Source organism: Hemitrygon akajei, chromosome 2, assembly GCF_048418815.1.
Source record: "Hemitrygon akajei chromosome 2, sHemAka1.3, whole genome shotgun sequence".
NCBI classification, from domain to species: domain Eukaryota; kingdom Metazoa; phylum Chordata; class Chondrichthyes; order Myliobatiformes; family Dasyatidae; genus Hemitrygon; species Hemitrygon akajei.
Genome location: NC_133125.1, coordinates 60,524,063 through 60,541,881, shown reverse-complemented (window position 1 = coordinate 60,541,881; position 17,819 = coordinate 60,524,063). Strand labels below are relative to the sequence as shown.

Sequence of the window (17,819 nt, the reverse complement as noted above, 5' to 3'; positions counted from 1 at the left end):
CATGAATATGTTAGTGAACTGAGCTTGCAGCTGGTGCACTTTAATTTTGCTTTTCATGAGGGACCTTAGTGTGAGGGAAAAATAGGGAAGAGACTATATGCTGACTCTCAAGCATGGATTATAGGAGTGTCAACATTTTTTGTAATTCCTGTGAGTGTGGGCTAAGAGGTTAGTATAATTTATATTTATAATTAACAATTATAATTGCACACATAAATTAGTAACTGTGAACATGTCTAAAATTGGTTAGCTCATACAGAGAAATAGGAACAATTTTGGTAATTCCATAATTGAAAGCATGTTAAAGGGCATATTATATATACTCACCAGGATGATGCCAACAACAGGAAAACCATTTTATGAAAAGTTAGGCTGACATTTTCTGCTTATATCGAAAGCAATAGCTTTAAATCGTTGAATCATATTTGGCAAATAATTTCAGCAGTGATGGGCTTATCACTAAAAAATCTAAGGGATAGCACATATAATTTTAAAGGTGTGTTTTTTAATCGGAGATTGTAATTAATGAAATACAGATTTTTTTTGACAATCTGTCAAGGAGAATTGTTGAGGGTACTAAATTTGATGTACTGTATTTGATCTTTACATAAAAGCCCAAAAGACCAATCAGAAAAGTGAAAACCAGTGGGATCAAAGGTGAAAAGCCAAGTTGGATTCACAATTGGTTTAGTGATGAAGCAGAAAGTAATGGTGGAAGGAGTTTTTGCACCTAGAACACAGCTTCCCAACCTTTTTTATGCCATGGACCACTACGTTTAACCGTGGGGTCTGTGGACCACAGTTGGGATCTAGAAGAGTTCAGCATGACTGAAGGACATTTTTTGTGTAGTATACTGTTAAAGACTCTAATTTAGTTGTGGGAAATCTGTCACCCGGCACATCACACATTGTTGCACTGCTTTAATACAATAGTGACAATTGTGACTATTCTAACATTATAGAGTATCACTCATTTGAATCTCTTAATTTGAATTTTTTTAGGTGCCGCTAGTGTTAGTTCCTTTCTTGATAAAATTGGTACAAACGCACCTCATTCATATTGATAAAAGAAAATTTTTGCTTTCCTCTTACAAAACGTTCTAGTGTGGTGATCTCTAGCTACATGCAGTGATCTTACAAAGTAACTTGATGGTTATGATCAGTATATTTATAGTGGGATTTATCCTACTGTGCATAGCATGCCAAAACAATTAGCTGAAATTGTCCCTTGAGGTATTCTGAAAATAACTGGTAAGCTGTTTGGAAATGATAATATGTTGTTGCGACTAACCCGAGCAAGGGGAGGTGTTTGATTTAAAGAGATTTTCTGTTCTGTGTTGAGATGTATTTCATTGTGTAGCATTTAACATACTCTATAGTTGTGTGTGTTGCTTTGGCTTACCTTGTTTTTAGACACAGTTGATCAAGTCTGGAAATGTTGCTGTTCCTTCTCAGTGCACATATATTCTGTGGCTTCCTTAAATGAAGATTTACAAGTTGGTGTGGCCATAACTTAATTCATAGAAATTTAGTTCACGTACTTCTGTTCCATTGCACTCAAGTCATGATTAAAACCTTTAGTACTCGTTTGGTGGTACAAAATCACAAATGCAGTTGTTCGGAACAAGAATGGCTCATACATTTTGGTTTGATAAATATAATCCAATTTAATACATGCAATTTTCAAAAACAGATGAAGTGCTAAATTGTATTGTTCCTCCTAAAAGGATCTACTCCTGTCCATTGTCTTAAAAAAGGCATATCTGACACCATTCCCAAGATAATATTATTTAAAAAGAATTACAATAATACTTCATGAATTAAGTAGTATACCTGCATATTGCATTTTCTGTTTGCTGTGCTTCAATAACTGACAACAGTATATTTTCTTTTTATTACACTTTTCTTCTTGCATTTTATGCCCATATGTTGGAAATAAGAAATCAAAACGTTTTACTCATTCACTTAGTCATACGCCATTTGCTTTTCTACATATTCTAAAGGAGTGTCAGATCAGAAAATAGGAGCAGGATTAAACAACTTGGCCTCACAAGCCTGCCCCTCCAGTCTGTGTAATTGTGGCTGATCTGCAGTTAGCTCATTTACAGTGCCAGTTCCCCAAAATTCTCAATTCCCTCATCATTTTAAAATATATCTACCTTCATCTTAAATATTCTAATGAACCAGTCATATACCCTTTGGACTGGAGGAATCCATAGATTCACCACCCTCTGAAAAAGAAATTTCTGTGCCCCTCTATTTTAAAGGAGCAACCCAATATCTTGTAATGATGTCCCTCACACAAGATTCTCCCACTAGTGAAAACGTCTCGGCTTTTATCATGTTGTACCCTATTAGGATCATGTATGTCTCAATGAGGACATCTCTTATACTTGGAGATTCACATTTAAAACTTACTTCATTTGGTTAATTTTTAAAGCTATTTCATTATCATGTATTTCATTTACATTTTGATAAAAATGATGATTCATCTTGGAATTTGGTTTACACTTACTGATTCCTAAAATGAACAATTGTGAACAAAAATGAACAATTTGTGCATTAAAGTTGCTGCCATTTGAACCTCTGATTTAAATATCAATTATTGCAAAGATGTGTCATGGTTGTCCTTTATTTCAGTGCAGAGTCTCTTGACTTGGAGCCTTTATTTGTTAAAAATTGTGACTATACAGTATTAGAACTAATCTCACTCCTTTACAAAGTCCTTTCCAATTATAAATTGTTCTAGGATTTTGCAGATATACTGCTGTTTTATCTGTAACTATTCTGTTAAAGCTAAAATTATGCATGTAGTATCCTAAGATACATTTTCCCTTGCACACACATTTTTTGAGAATCTTGGAGTTGATTTGCTTTGATGGCACTATCAGTCAGTAAATAACTAAGCTGATGTTCAAATATGTTTTATTGCTGCTGACATCTGACGCGGAAGGAACTCAATGGAAATCGAGGTTTAAACCTGGGGTTGGCAACCTTTTTGCCTCGGTGGGCTGGATCGCGTATTAATGAGCGGACGGTGGGCCTGTTAAATGCCATAAAAACTTGAAATATGGGAATTACCCATTTAAATACATCTAGTTATGCTTTGCCTCAAATTATTGAATAACGCATCCTAGAAAATCATTTGTGCTTAAGGTTGCCTACCCCTGGGTTAAAACAACAGCCCCATGATTGCCCAGTGATGCACCTCTCAAACAACTGCATAGGAGCTCCTGGATCAGCCTCACACTGAACATAGTGAAGGTGTGAGGATTAATCCAGGAAGGGAGTAAAAACAATAATACCTATGGCTTATGTTTTAGCTGATCTATAAGTTTCCCTTGTCTTAATTATGCTTTCATTTGTAATGTCCTTTGGTGTGAAGGAGGAGGAACGTATAAGATTGATGGATAAATTGTTTTAACAATTTAACAACTTGTATAGGTTAAATTGTTTGCATTCTTTAAAATGAATACAATCTTCATGTCTGGTGTTTGCTGGATAGTTTTTTATCGACTGGGGAAGGGACAAATTTTGAATGATTAGTTGTAGGGCCAAATTTCTGCATTGAGACCACTTTCAGTACCAACGAACCATTTGTTTGAGCTAGATTTAGCAGTACAATCATGGGAACTAATGTGATTCTTAACCAGCCACTCAGAGCACTCACTACTGATGAGGCTACTGATCAGGTAGTCGTTAAGGCAGGTTATCATCACCCTCTTGGGCACCGGGATGATTGTAGCTGCTTTGAATTCTGTGGGGACAGTGCACTGTTCTAGAGAGATGTTGAAGATATCTGTTAGAACCTCTGTTAGTTAACTGGCTCTGTGGGCTCAAAAGGGAAGGGAAGAGGAGAGCTGTGTGACAGGACATTCAGTAGTTGAGAGAGCAGACAGGAGATTCTGTGCCATGACAGAGACTCCCAGATAGTACGTTGTCCCGTAGGTGCCAGGGTATGGGATATTTCAGATCAGGCCCATGGTGTTCTGAAGGAAGAATGTGAGTAGCCAGAAGTTGTGGTACATAGTGGTACTCAGACTTGGGTAGGAAATGGGATGAGGTACTGAGGAGCAAATGTAGGGAGCTGGGTAGGAAGCTGAAAAGCAGGTCCTCAAGGGTAGTTATCTTTGAATTGCTCCTTCTCCCACATGGTAGTGAAGGGAAGAATAGGATGATATGGCAGATGAATGCGTGGCTGGAGAATTGGTGCAGGGGACAAGGGTTTCAGATTTGGAGATCATTGGGATATATTTTGGGGAAGGCATGATAGGGATAGGTTACACCTGAATTTGAAGGGGTCAATATGGGCAGGTTTGCTAGAGGGGTTGGGGAGAGTTTAACCTAGGCTGGCAGAGGGAAGGATCTTAGGAAGGAACTTGGGAGAGTTAGAAGCAAGCATGAGAAAACATTGAGTAGGATTAAGGAAAACCCTAAGGAGTTCTACACATCTGAAGAGCAGGTGGATGATGAGACAGAAAGTAGGACTAATCAGGGATGAAGGAGAAAACATGCTTGGAGTCAGAGGAAATAGGGGAGGTCTTTAATGAATAGTTTGCTTCAGTATTTACCAGTGAGAGGAACCTTGAAGAATGTGAGGACACCATAAAACAGGCTGATCCAGTGGAACATGCTGACATTAAGAAAGATGATGTTTTGGAACGTTTTGGGGAAAAAAAAACATCAGTAGTTTCCAAGGCCAGACGGGTTATACCCCAGATTACTACGAGAAGTAAGAAAAGAGATTGATGATCTTTGTGTCCTCACTGTAAAGGCAGAAGATTGGAGGGTGGCAAATGTTATTCCTTTGTTCTTGAAAGTAAAGACCAGTGAGTGTAATGTCAGTGGTTGGCAAACCATGGGAGTGGATTCTCAGAGAAAGGATTTATAAGCCATTTGAAGAAGCATAGTCTGATTTGTCAGGGGCAGGTCATGCCTCATGAACCTGTTGAATTCTTTGAGAAAGTAACAGAACAAATTGATGAAGCTGGTGCAGTGGATGTAGTGTATATGGATTTTGGTAAGGTGTTTGACAAGGTTTCCCACTGTAAGCTCATTCAGAAAGTCAGGAAGCATGTCTTATGAGGATAGGTCCGGCAAGCTACAGTTTTTATTTGGAGTGAAGAAGGATGAGAGGTGACTTGATATAGGTGTATGAGCTGATAAGTGGCATAGATAGAGTGGATAGCCAGAGACTTTCTTGCGGGGCAGAAATTGCTCATACAGAAGGGCGCAATTTTAAGGTGATTAGAGAAAAGCATAGGAAGGATTTCAGAGGTAATTCTTTTTACACTGAGAGTGTTGAGTACATGGAGTGTGGTAATAGAGTCAGATACATTAGGTACATATAAGAGACTGTAAGATGGGCTTAAGGATGAAAGAAAAATGGAGGGCGATGTGGGATGGAAGGGTTAGATCGATCTTAGAGTAGATTTAAAGCTTGGCACAACATTGTGGGCCAAAGGGCCTGTACTGTACTATTCTGTGTTCAGATTAATCTATAAAACAAGGATTCATTATGATAAATGTTTTGTTTCAATGCTATTATATTTCTGCTGAATCATCAATACGGAGAATGAGAGATTTTCAATACATTGATAAGCAATCCTTTTCTCACTCAGAGCCTATATATGATGCAAGAAAAAGATTGTACTGCTATGATTTGCTTTGAGATTTTGCCACTTGTTTTGACCCTGATCTCTTGAAGTATATTTCTTTCCTCTGGTGCCCCTTCCCTCTTTGAACTATGAACGATGTAGCAAGGTGACCTCTCTCCAGTAGCTCTGGCACACACAAATTGGTCACGAGTTGATGAATTGCATTGTATTTAGGCCTAATTTTTCTAGGCAGTGGTGAAGGTGATAAGTGGAGAAAGGGAATTTTTACATTAGGGTGAGTAATGTAGGAATTAAGGTCTAGTTAAAATCAGATTAAGCTCGTTCGCCTGTGCAATGCATTGTTAGTGTTGTATGTTCTGGCCAAATTCGTGTCATCTAATCTATTGGGATATGTTTTTCCATTGAAGAAGCCACTTATGGATAATTAGCACAGGCATTGGGCTTCATTGATCCATTTATTTTCCCTGCATGTTGCAGATGGAATACATTTTTATTGGCCTCTACACCTAATCAGTGTGATCCTATTCTTCTACCACTGCTGTCAAATTTGTATACTTTCCTCTTTCCATCCATTTTCAGGTCATGATCTTTAACTCACCTCTTAATGATGACACATCTTTTCTGCTCTTCCAGTTCAATCTGTACTTACTGCTAACACACCATCACCACTGTCATTCTCTGTTAACGTTGATAGATTTTTTTCTTTTCTAACCCCCCCTTACCTTTCCCCAGCAACATCCCAGATTTTGGTTGTTACTCCTCCCCTATTCACCCTTTCCCTTGCTCTCCTCCTTAGTCATTGTCGTATATTTATTCATTTCACTCCCCTGTTTCTTGTGCCACTCCTGCTGAAGTAACAGAATGACTTCTGGGGTTTGAGTAATATTGGCAGGAATTCTGTACTGATAAGAATTTTTGTTCACATTGCTGGGTGATCCGTATCGCTTCGGTTAATAGTTGAATCATGTAAAAATTATGTTTAAGGAAGGATAGCCCCATTTCATAGCCAAAGATTTCTTAAAAGGTTTTTAATGTGCTGTTAGATATTTAGTAGAGCAAGAGTAATCCATTTGCCGAGAACATGTTAAATTTTTGGTGCTTACTAGTTGCTACATGATTAGTGTGAATAATTTGTTACAGAACTGTAAGATCATTTTTATACTCTTGGCCCTTAATGAGGGCATAGGCATTTCATTTACTGAAAGCAAATTAATTTGTCTCTTTTTTAGATTATTGCAATTATATCACGATTATAAAAGTGACCAAGTCTTTTGTCTTCAGGCCTTATTACACAAGGTCACTTACTTAGATTTTATAAGCTTAAAAAAGAATTACAGCAAATACTATCAACTAGATACTTAATCCATAAATATAACATTATCACTGTTGATTTTTAATCAAATCTAATTTATATGGATAAATCCAATTTAATAATGGATGAGAGAATGTCGTGAAATACTAGTAATGTCAACAGTGATTTTCAGACTAGGATGACATAAGGTTCATGTGGAAAAGATTGTTACAAGGAAGATGTTTCCTAAGGCTAATGACAATTTGAGAATGCATAAAGAGTTGGTAAAGTTAGCATACACTTAGTCTAATGCACCTTCAAATTCCTAGCAAACAGAACAGGAATAGGAGTGAGATATATCACTTTAGTGGGGGGAGTATAAGATTAACCCTCATCCCTCATCTAGATCATGGCTGTTAGATTGCAGTTTAAATTCATTTTAAGCATCTGAATTTCCCTAACAAGATCAGGATTTATTGCTTATTCTGATTGTCCTTGCCAGCTGAATGGTTTGCCATGCCACTAAGAAGTCAAGGATTTGGGATATTGCAAGAACATCCACCACTAAGTCAGATGGTTTTTTATGATGTGTTGGATCCGACTGCTTATTTGCTGTTTTCTTTGCTGTTTAACAAATAATAGTCTATTTGCATTTTAAGTAGTTTTTATATGCAAATAACTGCTTAGCATGTTTCCCAGTGGACACTGTGTATCTATGGTTGTTCAGTATGTCCCCCAGAATCATTTGTATGATTCTAGAAGCTTCTCGGCACTACATTATTTGATTAAGAACTTTCTGACTGGCTGACTGTTAATCTGCAAATTTGAATGGAATTTTTCTCATCTACAGTATGTAGTATAAAAGAGCTGACCAAGAGGCCAGTGCCATCATTTTTTCTTTGTCACTCTCTCTTCTGCTGCTGGCCTCAACTCCTGTTACTGCCCATTTAGATTTTCTATGTTGTGTTAACACTTAAAAAGATTGTGAAGCACAAGTTTTGTGCCTCTTTCCTGGTTTCAGAGAGAATCTTGGATCAAAAACATCAGGGTCCAACAATTAGCGTGGTCAGTGAACATGATTGTGAAGTTTTAAGGAAATGGAACATTACAGACAGAGTGGAAGAACTTTTTAATCTGCAACAAGGGATAAGAACTTCATCTGTTCCATTTCATCTGAGAGAAAACTTAGTTTTAGCTTCAGTATATTATTGGATCGAAATTAGGAGTGAGAAAACTACTATGTTGCTATTAATAAAAACATCTGTAAAAATATCATTTGCAGAACAATCCATTTCAATTGCAGGACAATCCACTTCGGTTGCACATCAATCCATTTGGTACCTACTAGAAACATTAATATTTCAGTGGCAGGACAGCCCATTGGTTGTGGAGCAATCTGTTGGTCGCAGGATGACCCAATGGTTGCATCTTCATAGACAAAGTAATAAAATGTGCATACAAATTAAGCAATGACCAAAGTCATGAAACTTACTAAGAGCTCTTACCTGAATAAAGCATTTCAGTTTGATAAAATTAATGGAAGAATTCCAGACAAAATATACCAACCGTGTTGATTAAAATCCAGAAAATGCCTGAAGGATAGGAAAAATCTGGAAGGGCTACTGGAGATTAGAACACATGGTCAGTTTGATCGAATGTGCAAGCAAGTGAAAAGGTTAATGAGGTGAGTAAAGACATATTAATTGTTTGTGAAAGAAATGTGAAATTTGCAATAAACTACAAAAACAGCATGGTTGAGAGTAAGAAGTCTAATCAAATCCCTGCATTAACCGAATGAGTGAAAAAACAATATTGTAATTGTAAATCAATCGAAGTGCATTGTACAGAGCTCAGATGCAAACTGAAACTATATGGAAAAACTGAGCTGGGACTTCAACTGTTCAGTCCTGTTACTGACACTTCCAGTGATGATTTTAGTGAAACTTCCAGTAACACTGCCAGTGACCCTACTTCTGAACTCCGCTCTGCTGAACGTTGCATCCAAATTCTGAGGAATTACAGCCTCAATTGGACAGTTCTCTGAGAAAGCGACACCATCTGAACTCTGAAGACTTACAGGATGGACATGGCATTGACCTTACAGTGGCCCCTGGTGACTCAAGTAAGGATGTCAGTGATGAAACAATAAACTATGTCACAGCTTGCTCCAAATAGACCAAGACAGTGAAGACGCATAGGACTGAAGATGAAACCTTTGCTAACTAATGTATTGACAAGCTACCCCATTTAGTGACTATTTTTTTTTAAAGCCTTGAAACCATCACACAAGTGGTTTACAGTTATTCAGCTGGCCAGTGGATTCTGTTCAATATCACTAGCGCCTGAATGTCAGCTGTGGTTGGCTTTCAGTTAATGGTCAATAATACCAGTGGATGAGGCAGCACAAAGGCATCACATAAATCCCGCTGTCTAATAAATGACGTTGAGACAACATCTGAGGGACTTACCAGTCATTGATTCAACTATTGTACAATATGTAGATGATGTCCTGATTGCATCCGAAGCTGCAGACCAGCATGAACATGATGTGCTTAATTTGCTCGATTATCTATCTTGTGCAACTCTCGCTTCGGCTAGCAGCTTAATATAGGGGTGACGGCCCCCAGCTCGGCCAAACTTAAGAAATCTCGCTTGGGTGGATGCTGTGCGATGTGTCCCCTGTTACAAATCAGTACCCCGAAATAACAAACAGTATACAATATGCGATTAAACAATTAAGCTTTATAATTCTTACTTTGATTAGTAGAGAAACAAAATAAAAAGGGAAAAAAGGGCCCAATCTTATTAAACAGTCTGTTGCGCAAAGTTGGAGCTCACTGATAAGTCGATCATTCACCAACAACCTCCTCTGATTGTCGCTGCCCTTTGGACCCTTGCTCCAAGTCCACACCGTACAGCGGTCTACCAAATCTCTCCATTCACGTCTTCTCTCCTCATCTCTCCCCAGCAAAAGCCTGCGAAAAATCTACTTCCAGATTCACAAGACAGAGAAACAAAATCCTGATTGGCTAACATGCATACCACAGACCTGTTATCTCCAGCCATAACCCAAACATTGCTGCTACAGAGAAGCCATTTCATTAGCCTTAGCAGTGAAACATTACAGAGAAGCCGTTACAGTGTGTTACACTTGCAAGGGTCACAAAGTAGATCTAGAAAAGGCACAATTGCAACAAGTAGTAATTTACCTGGGGCAGACAATTTCCAAAGGTAAATTGAAAAATCACTGAGGATCGTGCAAAAGCCATTAAGTCAGCAAAGCCTTTTACAATAGTTCACAAACTCCAATCTTTTCTGAATTTGTGCAACTTTATATGCTGAAGTCAGCAATCTGTTGAAGGGCAGCAAACCACTCAGATGACTCTGTGACTCTTAAATGAAGAACAACTGAAAGCTTTTCTAACTTTAAAAGCGGCACTGTGTACTGCACCTGCATTAGGAATCCCCGATACAGGTCAACAATGTCAACAAGAAATATGACAGTCGCCTGGTAGCAGTCACAACTACAGTGATGAAATGCTTTGAGAGGTTGGTCATGACTAGAATGAACTCCTGCCTCAGCAAGGACCTGGACCCATTGCAATTTGCCTATCACCACAATAGGTGAATGGCAGATGCAATCTCAATGGCTCTTCACACGGCTTTAGACCACCTAGACGACACAAACACCTATGTCAGGATGTCATAGCTCAGCATTTAATACCATCATTCTCACATTCCTGATTGAGGAATTGCAGAACCTGGGCATCTGTGCTACCCTCTGCAATTGGATCTTCGACTTCCTTAACCGGAAGACCACAATCTGTGTGGATTGGCGATAACATCTCCTTGCTGACTAACAACACGGGTGCTCCTCGGGTGTGTGGTTAAGCATAGCTCAAATACCATCTATAAATTTGCTGATGATACAACCATTGATTGTAGAATCTCAGAAGGTGAAGAGAGGGCGTATAAGAGCGAGATATGCCAACTAGTGCAGCAGTGTTGCAGCATCAACCTGGCACATAACGTCAGTAAGACAAAAGAGCTGATTGTGGACTTCAGGAAGGCTAAGACGAAGGAGCACATAACAATCCTCATCAAGGGATCAGAAGTGGAGAGAATGAGCAGTTTCAATTTTCTGGGTGTTATGATCTCTGAGGACCTAACCTGGTCCCAACATATCGATACAGTTATAAAGAAGGCAAGATGGCTATACCTCATTAGGAGTTTGAAGAGATTTGGTAAGTCAACAAATACACTCAATAGCTTATGTAGATGTACTGTGGAGAGCATTCTGACAGGCTGCATCACTGTCAGATATGGGGGGGGGGGGGGTTGCGCTACTGCACAGGACTGAAATAAGCTGCAGAGGGTTGTAAATCTAATCGGCTTCATCTTGGGTCTAGCCTACAAAGTACCCAAGACATCTCCTAGGAGTGGTGTCTCAGAAAGGCAGTGTCCATTATTAAGGACCCCCTGCACCCAGGGCATGCCCTTTTCTCACTGTTACCGTCAGGAAGGAGGTATAGAAGCCTGAAGGCACACTCAGCCATTCAGGAAAAGCTTCTTCCCCTCTGCCATCTGATTCCTAAATGGATATTGAAACCTTGGACACTCCCTCACTTTTTTAGTATATATTATTTCTGTTTTTTGCACAATTTTTAATCTATTCAATATACACATACTGTAATTGATTTACTTATTTATTATTATTACTTTAGGTTTTTTTCTTCAATATTATGTATTGTATTGAATTGCTGCTGCTAAGTTAACAAATTTCACATCATCTGCTGGTGATGATAAACCTGATTCTGTTTCTGATTCTGATGACAATCCAAGAAGATATAGACATACAGCGTCCTGTTGTTTATTACTTTGCTAAATTGGGTAATGTAGCATTGGTATGGGGTATATGTTTGCAATGCAGGGAACCTATCTGCTTGATCAAGTTCAAAATATTCAACATCCACACTCAGTACACAATTTATTGACTATGAATAGGGCCTCTCAGGTAATAGCTACTCGATGGTCCAAGTGGTCTACTGCACGTCATGCACCTAATATCATCATTCAGCAAGTGAGTCCAGTGAATCCAGTTATATTGTTACCATCAGACATGGAAGACTATGATGACTATGACTGAATAATAAATAATAATAAAAATAATAATAAACAATAACATGACATGAAGATGCAAACTATTACAAAGAAGTGCCTTCATAGAACCCAGATCTGATGCTGTACACTGATGGCTTGTCAATGATTAAGGGAGGAATTTGTTTGGTTGGATGGGCCATTGTTTCTGGAACTGGAGTGCCGGCATCAGGAAGCATGGCTCCTGGTATTTCTGCAATAGACAGAACCTAAAGCTCTGATTGAAGTCTGTAAGTTGACAGAAGGAAGATCAGCTGATATCTACATTGATTCTTGATATGCTTTTGAAGTTGTTTATGATTTTGGAGACTTGTAGAGACAGAGGATTTCTTATGGCTGTAGGAACCCCAATCAAGAATGGCCAGCTAGTACAAGAACTTATGGATGTCATATAACTGCTGACAGAAGTTGCTATATTTAAATGGAAAGTTGTGGAAATGCATTCGTGGATAGAATTGCAAAGCGGGCAGCGTGGGAAGGAGCAAAATAAATAAAATAAGTTCTGAGAATATCTGCAGTGAACTCGGCTACTGGAATTTTGGAAACAAAGTTGAACTCTGTATCACAGATGAACGTACAAGATATTCGAGAGATGCAAGCTCAATTCACTAGCCATACAAAGTGGATCTGGATGGAGAATAGTGGGATTTCAAACAGTGATGGAGTATGGAGATACGGCTCTAGTCATAGATTAGTAGCTACAACTACATTGCTTCCTTATCTGGCACAGCAGATACACTCCTTAGGACAGATTGAAGCGCAAAAGATGATGAACAGATTCTCCCAGTGGTTGAGACTAAGAGGATTTCTTATGACTGTGGGAACTCCAATCAAGAATGATCAACTAGTACAAGAACTTAAGGAATCCAAAGTTAGGGCATAAGCTTGACAAGCTTTTGAAAGATGTATGACTTCCCAGAAAACAAATCTTGGAGCAGCAGGAAAGCTACCACATTAAGTGCTCCTGGCCCAACTGGTCCATATTTACATTTACATGTCATCTACATTTCATAATTAAGATGTCAAGGATACTCAGATGCACTGGTAATAGCTACAGCTACACACACAGTAAAAATTCTGATTAAGTTCTATATTCCTAGATAGGGATGCCATGTCACATTGACTCTGCCCTATGAACACAACACATCTTACTGGAAATGTTTGCCAGGAATTATGTCAACAAATGAACGTTTGATTGGTGTTTTCATTGTTCACGTCACCCAGTGTCTTCAGTCGAACAAATAAATGGAACCATTATCAGTGACTGAAGTATTGGTGAGAAAGGTTTACCATGGCCTATGGCTCTTCCTGTGGTCTTGTGTAGCATCAGAGTAACCCCAAACAAGAAAACTTAAATGAAGTCCATTTGAGGAGCTACAGGGTGTCATGTGTCACTGCCGGGAGCCCTTGAACTCAGAGAGGCTGATGTACACATTATGGCAGGTGGTTTAGTTGACTATTGTGTGAAATTAAACCAAGCTGTCCAGTCTGCTTCTCAACAGGTTTCTGCTGTTTCGGAACATTCAATAGGAGGAGGATACACCCTGATTCCTGGTGAGTGGATCCTGATTAAGAAACCACATAAGGATCCACTGGCAGCTCGATGGGAAGGTCCTTATGAAGTGCTGTTAATTACCAACTCGGCGGTGAAGGTAGAAGCAAAAATAAGTGGATACATGCCAGCCACTGTGAGCGAGCGAGCTAAAGTGATACGTACAAGTGCTGTGGTTAGTAACCTCTTGACCAGTCGACAGCGCTTCTCCCTATAGATGCTGCCTGGCCTGCTGTGTTCCACCAGCATTTTGTGTGTGTTGTTTGAATTTCCAGCATCTGCAGATTCCTCGTGTTTGGACAGTATGAAGTTCATTCTTATATGGTGGGATTTGGATTATGGTCACTGGATTGTTAGTCCAAACTTCAGGGTTACACATCTGCAGCAACAACATACTCATCTACTTGCCCAAGTAGATTTTGGGGGATTTTAACCAGGCCAGCTTGAAAAGTCACTAAATAATTTCTTCACTGCTTTTTTTTATTTCTGTCATTTTGCACTACTTATTGTAATTTAACTATTTAATAGACATATATATACTTAATGTAACTCAATTTTTTCTCTACATTTACTTATCATGTATTTCATTGTACTGCTGCCATAAGGTTAACAAATTTCATGACATATGTCAGTGATATTAAATCTGATTCTGATTCTGAAGTTTGCTAACCCGTAACAAATATAAGTGACTTCTGAGGTAGATGGGAATAGGGGGAGCAACTGACATTGTATGCACTTCTTCACAGGCATGGTAATTGCTGGTTATTGGTTTATGTTCAGACCAGTTAAATAGTAGATTTTTGTGGACATAAGATTGTTGTTATTGCAAGATTAGTCTTCCAGAGAGTGAACCCTTGGAAAGCATCTGGCTCGGATGGCAACCCTGGCTCTGTTCTTAGATCCTGTGTAGATCAGGTGGTAGAGATAGAAACTCTTTTAACCTTCACATGCTTCAATCTGAGGTTCCCACCTGTGATAATAAGACCACTGTCAATCCGATACGTAAGGATAACAAGGTAATCTGCTTTGATGACTACCACCTAGTGGCTCTCACATCCACTATCATGAAATGCTTCAAGAGGCTGACCATTGCACACATTTACTCCAGCCTCCCAAACAAAGTTGACCCATTGTATTCACCTGCTGCCAAAACAGGTCTACAGGAGATGCCTTCTCTCTGGCATCGTATTCATCCCTGGAGCATCTGGATGGTAAAGACACCTAGATTAGGCTATTGTTTATTTACTACAACTCCATCTTCAATGCTATTATTCTAAGCAAACTCATCACCAAACATCAAGTCTTGGGATTCAATACCTCCCTTTGCAACTGGATTTTTGATTCCCTGCCCTACAGACTACAGTCAGTTGGAAGGGGAGATGTACTACCACCAGCGTACCAAAGGAGGTGAACATGAACAGCATTTCCACCACAATAAAGCAATGCCAACTTAACATCCAGACATCCTGACATCCAGATGCCCAACTGGCGTCTCTCCAGACAGATCCAGTTGAAGAAAGGTCAGCGAGCCCCTGGTTGTCAAAGCAATTACTTTAAAGATAATATCAAAATCAACCTGTAGAAATTCAACATTACATCTAAAAACTGGGAAGACATTACACTTAATAAATATACTTGGAGGTAATCTGTTCAAGAGGGAGCAACCTCCACTGTACTATGGGGAAGGAGAGACCGAACAACCAAAAGATCTGATCACTAATCTCAGTCACCACTTACTCTTACCCACGTTACACCAGAATATGGATGCTGGATTGGTTTCTACTGCCACCTGAGGACCCACCAATAGACAATCCCTAAGGAAAGCATTATACTAGACCTGAGTGATCGCACTACTACTAATAGGGATAATCAGTAAGTATGGGCAGTAACACCTTGGCACTGATTATTCTCAACACTAATGCTCCAAAGGTTGCTTCCTTAGCCCCCTAATCTACTCCTGTATACTCATGACTGTGGCCTGATGCTGTACGAAATCCATCTACAAATTTGCAAATGATGCCACCATAGTGAGCAAATCTCAATATAATGAGATAATCTACCTACACTGCACTTTCTGTGTAGCTATTACACTTTTTTTCTGCATTCTGTAATTGTTTTGCCTTGTAATCCCTCAATGCAGTGTAATGAATTGATCTGTATGAACAGTGTGCAAGACGAGCTTTTCCCTGTACCTTGGTACACGTGACAATAACACCAACTCCTGAAACGCTGTGTATTTCTTTTGACAGTGTTGTCAGTAGTTATAAATCCAATCCGTAGAATATAATGTAGGACTTCATAGCCTGCTTTGGGATATTATGGATTTTTAAAAATTTGGTGAGGAAAGTTCCGTCACTCTTGGATTTATTTTTAATCTGTTTCATGGCCTTATATTTGTATAGAACAGCAAAAAGCTTTTCTCAGATGAAGCCTCCTTTCTTTTATTGTGTAGTTCAGTGTAAAGGTATAATCTGAATTTTGATTATCCGTTTGTACTTCCTGTTTTATTACTGTTTTCTTCATCCTCATTTCACTTTTCCTGATGCCACTTGTCTTTACTAATGGAACTCCTGGAGCTCACAGATATTGATTTGAGTATTTTTTTTCTACGTATCCCCTGATTCTTCTGTTTGTTAGCCATAGCAACATGCCAGCATCTCACAGTAATGGATGAGATGCAATCACAAATATAAAGTGGCATTTTGTTGATCTACTAAACATTAAAATGCTCAAACAAAAGCCCAAGTAGCAATTTTCCAAGTTACTTAGATTCTATCAATTTAAGCATTAACATCAGTTTAAGCATTAATTGATATTACTACTTAAACTGGTGGAATCTGAGTAACTTAGAAATTAGTTGCTTAAGCTTCTGTTTAAGTATTTAAGCAAGGTCATCATTATTGTAGTCACTGTGTTTGTAAAGATTTTGCTAGCTTCGTTGCAAAGATATTTTGCTTGAAGTTGGTAGACCAGATATTGACATCTTAACAGGACAATGATGGTACTGGAAAGCAGCAAAGAAAGAAGTTGGGGGAGCAACACTTTGTATTTTGTCTGGGTACCTCCAACTTGATGGCGTGAACATTGGTATCTTTGACTTCTGGTAATCTCTTTTTCCATTCCCCATTCTGTCTCCCCTCCCACCCCTTCTCACCTGCACATCACCTCTCTCTCATGTCCTCCTCTTTCCCTTTCTCCTATAATCCACTGTCCTCTTCTAAGAGGTTCCTTCTTCCTCGGCCCTTAACCTCTTCTATCAGTCACCTCCCAGCTTCTCACTTTAACCCACCCAGCTACCTTCCCTCTCACCTGGTTTCACCAATGATCTGCCAGCTTGCACTCTTTCCCTTCCAGCCCATCTTCTTATTCTGGCTTGTTCCCACTTCCCCTCCAGTCCTGATGAAGGGTCTTGGCCTGAAACATTGACTGTTTATTCTTCTCCATAGATGCTGCCTGACCTATTGACTTAGACACTGGACACTAGAATACTGCAGCACAGTACAGGCCCTTCAGCCCCCGATGTTGTGCTGACCCATATATTCCTAAAAAAAAAAGTACTAAACCCACACTACCCCATAACCTTCCATTTTTCTTTCATCCATGTGCTTGTCCAAGAGGCTCTTAAATATCCCTAATGTTTTAGCCGCTACCACCATCCCTGGCAAGTCATTCCAGGCACCCACAACCCTCTGTGTAAGAAAACTTACCTCTGATGTCTCCCCTAAACTTCCCCCCTTAACTTTGTATGTATGCCCTCTGGTGTTTGCTATTCGTGCCCTGGGAAACAGGTACGGGCTATCCACCCTATCTGTGACTCTCATAATCTTGTAGATCTCTATCAAGTCTGCTCTCATCCTTCTACACTCCAAAGAGAAAAGCCCCAGCTCTGCTAGCCTTGCCTCATAAGACTTGTTTTCCAATCAAGCCAACATCCTGGTAAATCTCCTCTGCACCCTCTCCATAGCTTCCACATCCTTCCTATAATGAGGTGACCAGAACTGAACACAATACTCTTAAGTGCGATCTCACCAGAGAATTGTAGAGTTGCAACATGACCTCTCTGCTCTTGAACTCAGTCCCCCTATTAATGAAGCCTAGCATCCCATAGGCCTTCTTAACTATCCTATCAACCTGTGCAGCGACCTTGAGGGATGTATGGATTTGAACCCTGAGGTCCCCCTGTTCATCCACACTCTTAAGT

At 39.4% G+C, this 17,819-nt stretch overlaps 1 protein-coding gene across 7 annotated transcripts in view; it reads left to right on the top strand.

Annotated features, from left to right (window-relative positions):
* focad (focadhesin) overlaps window positions 1–17,819 on the top strand; it is a 227,909-nt gene that overhangs the window by 121,697 nt on the left and 88,393 nt on the right. The window lies entirely within an intron of this gene.